At 40.8% G+C, this 8,648-nt stretch overlaps 1 pseudogene; it reads left to right on the top strand.

The window, feature by feature from the left end:
* Nucleotides 1-4,728: 4,728 nt before the first annotated feature.
* LOC109437554 (lethal(2) giant larvae protein homolog 1 pseudogene) lies at nt 4,729-6,642 on the top strand (annotated as a pseudogene).
* Nucleotides 6,643-8,648: the final 2,006 nt, after the last annotated feature.

Raw genomic sequence — 8,648 nt, 5'->3', positions numbered from 1 at the left:
TGCTTTGGAAGGCTCATTTAAAAACAAAACAAAATGAACAAAACCTCAGATTAAATCACTCTAGGCCAAAATTTGAACTTTCCTTTGAGTCACATAGATTTAAACAGGATCATGGAATAATTGAGCATTCCCTGGGGGAAAAAATTATTCAACCAACTCCCACCTTTTCCCCTTCACCATCTCAAAATCATAGCTGGTGATTTCAAACCACAGGGAAAAGTGGGTGATGGCTTCTCGGTTGCTACTGAGAACAATTCTCACAGTATTCTTAGGTGCCCTCTTGCTTTCCCAGAGTAGACAGTGGCTCTTGAATCAAATTTTGTATGTATGCGATTCCTTCCAGTTTGCACTACAGCACATCCAACTTCTCCACTGTACGGAGCTGTCCTCAGCCACTGCGACCTCAGTTCCTGCAGGTGACAGTATGGCTTTCTGCTGATTTATTAAAAATCTCCTACTTTATGGCTCCTGTGTACTCTCTGGAGTGTGATCACGTGACCGGTATAATGACAATCTGTCTCCCTGCTAACATTTCTCTACTTTGGTTATTTGTTTGATAAAGTGAGGAGCTTCCCTTTTGTTGCCCTTCATCAGAGCTTAATGTCTTTACTTTGGGATCAATATACTTTATGAATAATTTTATTTCCTTCTATTTTTATGGTCTTTTCTCCTCATTATCATACTGAGTTTATTAGCTGGTGCTGTCAGTATCTTTACCCTGTCATATGTTCCTGAGGTACAGTAAATATCACTTGTGTTGTAATTAATATGCACACCCTCTGCAGTAATTAAAGTACAGACCCCTTCAACCAGCTGAGCTTCCTACACTAATTCCACCTTATCTTCATAATGAACTTATTGTAATCTGAAACTACTACTGAATATTTTTCAGGAAGGCTAGAAGAATGAAATCTAATGAGATGCAATAATATTTGTGAACATGTTAATATAAAAAATGAATTTAATTAGTTTAAATCTAATTAAATTTCCCGTACAATTAAAAGCCTCCCCTTCCATTTTTGAAAAACTAAGAAATGCCACATTATTGCCCTTTCAGTTATTCTTATGAAGAAACAGACTGGACAGAAGTTTTTTTTTTTTTTTTTTCCCCATAAGATAAACACAGCAAAACCTATAGGAACAAGAAATTGGATAGTGACATAGCAGGGAAATAGCTGAGTCCCTTTGAGGAACTACTATCTGAAGAAGAGGGCTTGCAAGTATATGGACAAATCAGAAATTTGACCTTTATAAAAAAAAAAACACAATGAAAATAAAAACTCAAGCAAGATAATTTAGCCAACCAATCTGTGAATCAACAAATATGTTTTTAAAATGTCCATTACCGTATGTACGTTGCCAAGTTGCACTAAGGCACCAGCCCTGCCCCCAAGAAGCTTATAATTTAATGAAAGACATAGATATTTCAATTCAGCAAGTATTTATTGGGCATCTTCTGGAAATAACACAGACAATGGATGTCACAGAATTTCTAAGCAGGATGAGAAAGGGGAAGTCTAGCGCTAAGCTTGTACCTTGAGAGACAAGGGAAAGAACATCTGGGTCAGGACTCTAGCTGATGCCACACACATTCAGTTTTGATGGAGAAGAGAGTGTAACGCAGAAAAAAATCGACACAAAAGACTAAATCAAGACACATAATTGGCACAAAGGAGGAACACGTGAGGAACTGCATGCACATTTCATATTACACTTATACTGTTAGGAAGCACCTCAACAAGGGATGGCAGTGTTTCAAGTACAGACCCACAGTAGGCAAAGAGCTGCCAAAGGAGCCTGAAAATTGAGTGAAGGGTCAGGCATGACCTCAGCGGTGCCAGTCAATGGGGTTATTTCAAGGTGGAAAGATGTTACCAGTAGGATGGAACCCTACTTTTTAATTATTCACAGTAATGACTTGTATTTGAAATGAAAGAAATCATTTTCCACATTGTAGATTGAACTAAATTAGCAGGTAGCCTAGCACTGAGGACTGGTACAACACAGACAACACACACACACACACACACACACACACACACACACACAAATATATCATCTTGAGAATTGACAAGTGGTTTAGTGATCAAAACACCTGTCAATTAGGATAACACATTTACTCCCCCACAGTTGTTTTCTTGTTTTCTTTAAAACTACCCCTGTTGATGGGAGATTTGTAAGACACACTACCCAATGTGTTACTTATAAGGAAGTAACCAAGTGATCTCACCCTTGAATAGTAGAAACCAAACTCCACCATTACCTGCACCTGTTCTGGTAACCTCAGAGCAATAACAGATTGGCTCCCCAAGAAAATCTTCATCTCCTCTCCTACTGGACTTGATATGAACTTAATTGGAAAAGAATAGAGAAGCATTCAGGCACCATCCATGCAGTAGTTTCTGTAAAATTATCCGTGGTCTTGCTTTTAGAGATGAGACGTCCTTTGACAACATTATCTATCCATACCCCAATTAATACTGCTACCAACAGACACTGAGTCTTCCACCGCCCTGTCCCTACTTCATCTTGAATCTCTAGTTTGAAATTGCACCTTTTTTCTTAATTCACCAGGTATACAGAGGTTTTGGAACCTAGACTTATCTATGACATTGCTTAATATAATATATGTAAGTTACCCCCGTCAGAAGACAATGGATCCTAGTTAGAAACCTGATCGTCTAGGAAGTTACCCTGAAAAGCAAACTTTTGAGATCTTGTCGTAACATAAAGCTTCAGTGATGAAAACAAATAATATGTTGAGAAATATTGCTAAAACTCTGCATTACAAATCAAAGGAACTAAAATAGGCATACTCTAGAAGTGCTTGCTGTATTTTAAGGAAGATTTAAATGTACTTCAAAAGGGCAGCATGGAGAAAATGGAATGATACTGATACCAAAAATATAAAGAAAATCTTGGGCTGTTTTGCTGCTAAAAAAAAATAGAACTAAAACAGATGTCATCTCCCTGTTAGTGAATGTGTTTCTTGTCGATCTTGACCATCAGAAGGACACCTATGTAGAAGGAAACCTGTTAAGAATGAGTGGAGATCCAAAAATACATACTTTTAAAATTCCTGCTTGACAATGTATTGGTTAGGCTGTGGCCCTGAAAATGACTGAATCCAAAATTTCAACCCATTTTTAGTGAAAGGAAGGCATGTGTGTACAGTGGGTGTATGTGTGTCTGTTTGTATATGCACTTGTATAAGAAAGCCAAAATTCTAGCTTGGAAAATTAAGTAGTATAAAATTTCATTCGCTATAATTTTTCAATATGTTAACTGAATATACAATCACTTGTCTTAATTTACATTTGTTCGTCTTTAAGCTTTGTGTTCAGTTCACTGTAGGACCTTAATACTGAAGATTAGTCTCAGAAGGCAGGAAAAGTTCTAAACAATTAGCATCAATGTTATCATGAATCTGTCTGCATCATTTGAAAATTGTTCATGTGAAGGATGGGCTTGGCTTTGGAGCAAATATTATGTGACTCATGATTTATTTTGCATACTTGGCATAGTTTGGGAGCAATGCTAATGTTTATGGATTATTGCACTAACTTAGAAATTATAGTCTACATTTGTAATTCAGTGGGAGCTTTTTTGGAAAGCAGATGTACTTTTACTAGCTCAACGATGAGGTTAGTGGCAAAGTCTAGGAAACTAAAAGACAGCTGTCAACTCTATACAGGATTTTTATACCTGTGTGTGTATGTGGGAGTGGAGTACAGGGGGCGGGTTAAGGGGGTCAATTTCAAACCTCTGTTTGGTGATATACTCTTGATTCAATAACAGTTTTTCAGCTGCCTGTATACATAAGGGAAATGTCTTTAAGAAAGGTTTCATAGTGAGCCTCATCTTTAGGGGTGTCATCTTTAGCCCCTCTGGTCAGTTTATGTATTGGACCATCAATCCTTTAACATTACCCAATTGAAACAAAGAATAAAACATGACAACTAAATGATAAATGAGATGGGAAACAGAACATTCTCGGATGCTTATATGAAAGGCATCCTTGAAGGAAACCCTTGATGAAGAAGAGAAAGTTTAAAAACTGGGAAAGCTAAGTTGTGTATATACGTATATACACGTGTGTGTATATATGTATATACATATACTGTATATATAGTCACATTTAAAATATATTTTTATTATACATATATTCTTTAATAATTTAATACTACTGACTTTTGTATAAAATTCAAATAGCAGCACTTACTCCTATGTTCTTTACAGAAATGCTGAGGTGAGTTTGAAAATGTATATAAATCTACTAAATGTTAGAAATGTCATAATTTTCAACTGCAGTTGTCTCTTTCCTTTGGTTGTAAAAGCCCTAATTGTATTACCAGATGTAAAGCAAAAACAAAAACTCCAGTTTGGCTTCCTTTATTTTTTTTTTCTAGCTTACTGAGTGGGATTCTAAAATTTAATTTCAGTGATTTGTAAAACTCTTCTCTTAAATTAAGGTAGAAGTGATTGAAGGCATTTTTAGCTACACCTGCTCAACCACTAATTCAATGAGAGAATGACTTAGAAATTACAATATTGATATAACAATATTGTTGGTAAGAACTAAGTGATGTCTCAGTACAGGTAGCGTCTATAATGCTCTGATTCCTCCAACTTGCTTTATACCTAGCTTGTTTAATAAAAAGAATATATCCAACTGCTTACTGAGTGCCCAGCATGTTTGGGTGTGGCTGCTTCGTCATGTATTGATAAATGGTACGGTTAAGGACTAGAAAAATTATTCTCCTACATGTATTCAGCATTAAGACAGAGTACCCACCTGCTATTACCTGCTCAACCCATGTCACCAACGTCCCCACGGAGTTGTAAGCCTGCATCCTGAGTACAGATGAGCAGCAGAGCTCCCAGCCAGCCTCCAGTGCCCCGAGCTGGCCCATTAGTGGGCCAGAATTTGGCCCATGAGCCATTGCAGCGAGGGCTGCTGTTGACCGGCCAAGAGGACGGCACTTGCAGTTTTGCACCGCCTCTGGCGTGGTGCTGCAACTGAGCACAGCTAGCCTCTTTCACGTGAACTGCAAGCACGCCGACAGCCTGGCCCACGCTGCCAAGCATGACTGGCCTGCCACCCCTCTGAAAGGTGGGCTGCTTTGACTTCTACAAGGACGATCCCTGGCTTGGCGTGCCGAAGGTGGCGCTCTGCAAATACACAGCACCGCAGGTTACGTGTTGGTGCTGGAGCTAAGCCATGTGCCTTATGCCAACGTGGCATGCGTGGATCTGCTCCAGGACCGTGAGAGCTTCACGTGGAAGATGCCTAAGTGGCTGAGCCTGGGTATAGGGTCATTACCCTGGTCCACCCACTTCCACCCCCACTAGCTGGTTCAGTGCCTACCCCCAGCTGCAGTCACTACCATCATGCTCCACACTGAGTGAAGCCTTATGACCGTTGGCACCAGTCATGGCTTTGGCCTCTTCAGCTACCAGAGCGAGAGCCTGGGGCTCGCCAAGTGCACGCTTCACACCAACGACTCCTTGGTTATGGAGGGGCCACTCTCCAGGATGAAGTCACTCAAGCAGTCTCTGCACCAGTCTTTCCCATGCACCTGCAAGAGCCGAGTCCTGGGCAAGAAGCGGGATGCTAATGTTCAGCCTGCAGAGCAGGCCTACCCCTGGGACATGGAGATAATGCCCATGCAACTCTGCACTGACCCCGCTTGGCCGACCGCTCCCTCTCAGGCGTCGTCTTGTGCTACCCGTGTTTCACTGACTTGTTCCTTTGAGAAGTGGTTCATCAGGGATCCACCATGTAGCACCAATTCAGGCTCCACTGTTTGCCTTCACTGTGGAGGTGAGGGAGGCGAAAAGCGACTGGAGTGGTTGGAGGAGTAAGCTGTGCTGGGCTACTTGTAGCCGAATCACCCCGTGTACGTGGTCGCCCTCGAGGTATTGCGCATGCTTGACCACCTGCTGCCCGAGCCCTACAAGTTCTCACCTGACTGGCGCAGGTGCCCGACCAGCACGGCAACCACGCCATGCTCTGTGCATCTGAGTAGCAGTTCAAGGGATTTACATTGCTCAAAGTGAGCAACAAGACCACGTTCAAGCAAACAGCCCCTCGGGGCTGTCCTGTGGACCACGCCGAGATCTGCCTGTCCTGTCTCACCGACATGGGTGTTGTCCACATCTTCCCGGTGCCTGGCCTGAGACCCCAGGTGTATTTACTTCTGTATCTAGAGGTAATCACCTCCTGTGTCTTCACCTCCTGTGTCTTCACACAGCACGGCCAGGTTTTTTTTAACCTAATTTCTCCATTGGAGTTCGAACACTTCCTTAAGTCCCTGGTTACAGAGCCACTTATCTCTCTGGACATTAGCTGACCCAGTGATGCTGCTCATACCAGCTACAGGTTCCCAGAGTCACCCAAGCTGAGCCAAGTTTAATGGGACCCTGGGCATCATCTTGACCCCACAGAGCCTGATCCTGTCTGCAGCAAGGGAGTTGACAGCCCGGAGCTGCCCGAGGCCATGCTCTCACCCATGCCCTTGGACTTAGATGCCAGCACTTACACTACGCTAGACACGACAGGGGATATCATGGTGGAAAACATGTAGGATTTCCTAGGCTCTTCAGAAGAATCTGAGGAACCTGGAAAAAGATGAGACTTGAGCCTGTGCCTGATCAGGTTAGAAAGGACAGAACTCTATGACCACCACCTCCCCTGTTTAGAACTGGGATCTAGGACCTCTGGCTCCTGCCTGACTTTTCGGGTAGACCCACACCTGCTAACCTGCAGGTTTCAGCTAGACCTGCGAACCCGGCCTCAAGGTGTGTGCCCCAGACTCAGCCCAGAGCCTAAGGAGCAGATTCATGCTGGCTCCTTCTACAGGCTCTTGGCTACCCTGGAGGCCAGGTGCCACAAGGAGAGGATAACAGGTTAGCCACCACCTATGCCACTTCCCACTCCATATACCAACCTTTCCCTCTCTCTTTGCAAAGAGTATTTTTATAACACCTGTGCTAGGTTGGACAGTCATTTCTAAAACTATTTTGTACTTGCTCCTGGGCCAGTATACCCCACCCTCCAGCCTGGGCATAAGTGCAGATATGTGTGTACCTTTATGTAACTGGGAGAACCACAGGTCACCCAAGTCTAGGGCCGGTCAGATATATCTGTGTGTGTGCTTGGAGGTAGTGTTGGGTTTAGTGGGAGGAAAGGGGGCATTGGCCAGATGAGTTTTCCTATAGATTGTACCTTGGTTTTTATTTTCCCTGTCATTTTGTTAAAATCTGTGGTTTTAATCTTAAAAATACTGATTTTTAATATTGAAAGGAAAACATTTAATATCTTTTAAAGGGACAAAAATGATAGTGCCAATAGAATGAACCAGAACATACATTTTAATTATAATTCTATTTTACACTATTCTTTATACCTAGCCTTGTTACCTAGAATGTTAATGAAGCACTAGGAAAGAAATCAGATACTTATTTTTCGCTAAAACATTATGGAGCTTATGCCTAAATTTCATAAGTGATAAGGTTACCCATGTGCCTTTGAAAAAATGCTGAGAAACTTTTCTGAGCCTCAGACAGAAACATAAGTTCCGAACTTCTTTAATGGCTATGCCTTACAAAGTAGAACAAAGGGAAAGAGTTATTGAGGTAACTAAAACAAAGCAAGAAATACTGCAGAAAAAGAGAAAAATATTTTTCCCCAGGTCTGAATCTAGCAGCTCAGAACACATGAAGGAGATGAATGAACTGAAAAGGTATTTGCAGCCGAAGAGATAGATGCTGAGCTATTATTTCTTGTGATGCTATGAGATATTTATAACAGCAACAAGAAACCCTCTTGAAAATAAAATCAGCATTCAGTTTCTCAGCAATGAACAACCTTCAGATTCTACTGGCAATATTATATCTTAAACACTAGTGCATGTTTAAATATTTTAATAATGATTTAAATAAAATTTTGTGCTTTATTTATGAGCTGTGTCTACATTCAAATGCTATTTTCAGAATATTTCTTTTAATAAGCTTCTTCCCCTTGTCTGCAATAAGAGAAGTAAACTTGGAGCAAAATATTTCCTTCTGGGATTGCTTCCTTATCCTAAAACTCTAATCAAACCTTAACATATAAAAACCTTTAAGGGTAGTACTTAATTTTTAAAAAGAAGCTATTAAAAGTAGGTTTTTCAGTAGCTAAATTTTTGTAATCCAAAGAGCATCATGGATTTCACTTTGAAAACATGCTCTTACCTTTCTCATTTAAAAAAATAATAGTATACATATGGTGCTTGACATTTCCCTTTGTAAGGTATAAGTTCCAGAAATCAGAAGACATTACTGAAATATTTGTTATTTCGCATTTTCCACGGACTGGCTTTCATGGTCACATGGTCAGAAGACAATTGCCACCATGTTTTCTTTCAGTCATTAAAGGTATGGCAGTTTATATTACTGGCTTTCAATGATTCTACTTTCTCTTGTTCTACAAAGTGAAAGAGGTGAATTACACTCCTCTGGTACAACTAGTGGCATCGTATTGGCCTGAAATAGTTCATGTATCTTACAAAGCTCTTGGAATCAAGAGATTCTTTGCATGTGAAGTAAAACAAAACCCATCTAGTTGTAATCATGAAACATTTTGCTAAAATCATATCTGAGATGTA

Source organism: Rhinolophus sinicus, chromosome 2 (genome assembly GCF_057876585.1).
Source record: "Rhinolophus sinicus isolate RSI-liver-muscle chromosome 2, RSI-T2T, whole genome shotgun sequence".
In the NCBI taxonomy this organism is placed as follows: domain Eukaryota; kingdom Metazoa; phylum Chordata; class Mammalia; order Chiroptera; family Rhinolophidae; genus Rhinolophus; species Rhinolophus sinicus.
The sequence above is the reverse complement of the archived record's forward strand: the minus strand, read 5'-3'. Positions and strand labels throughout refer to the sequence as shown.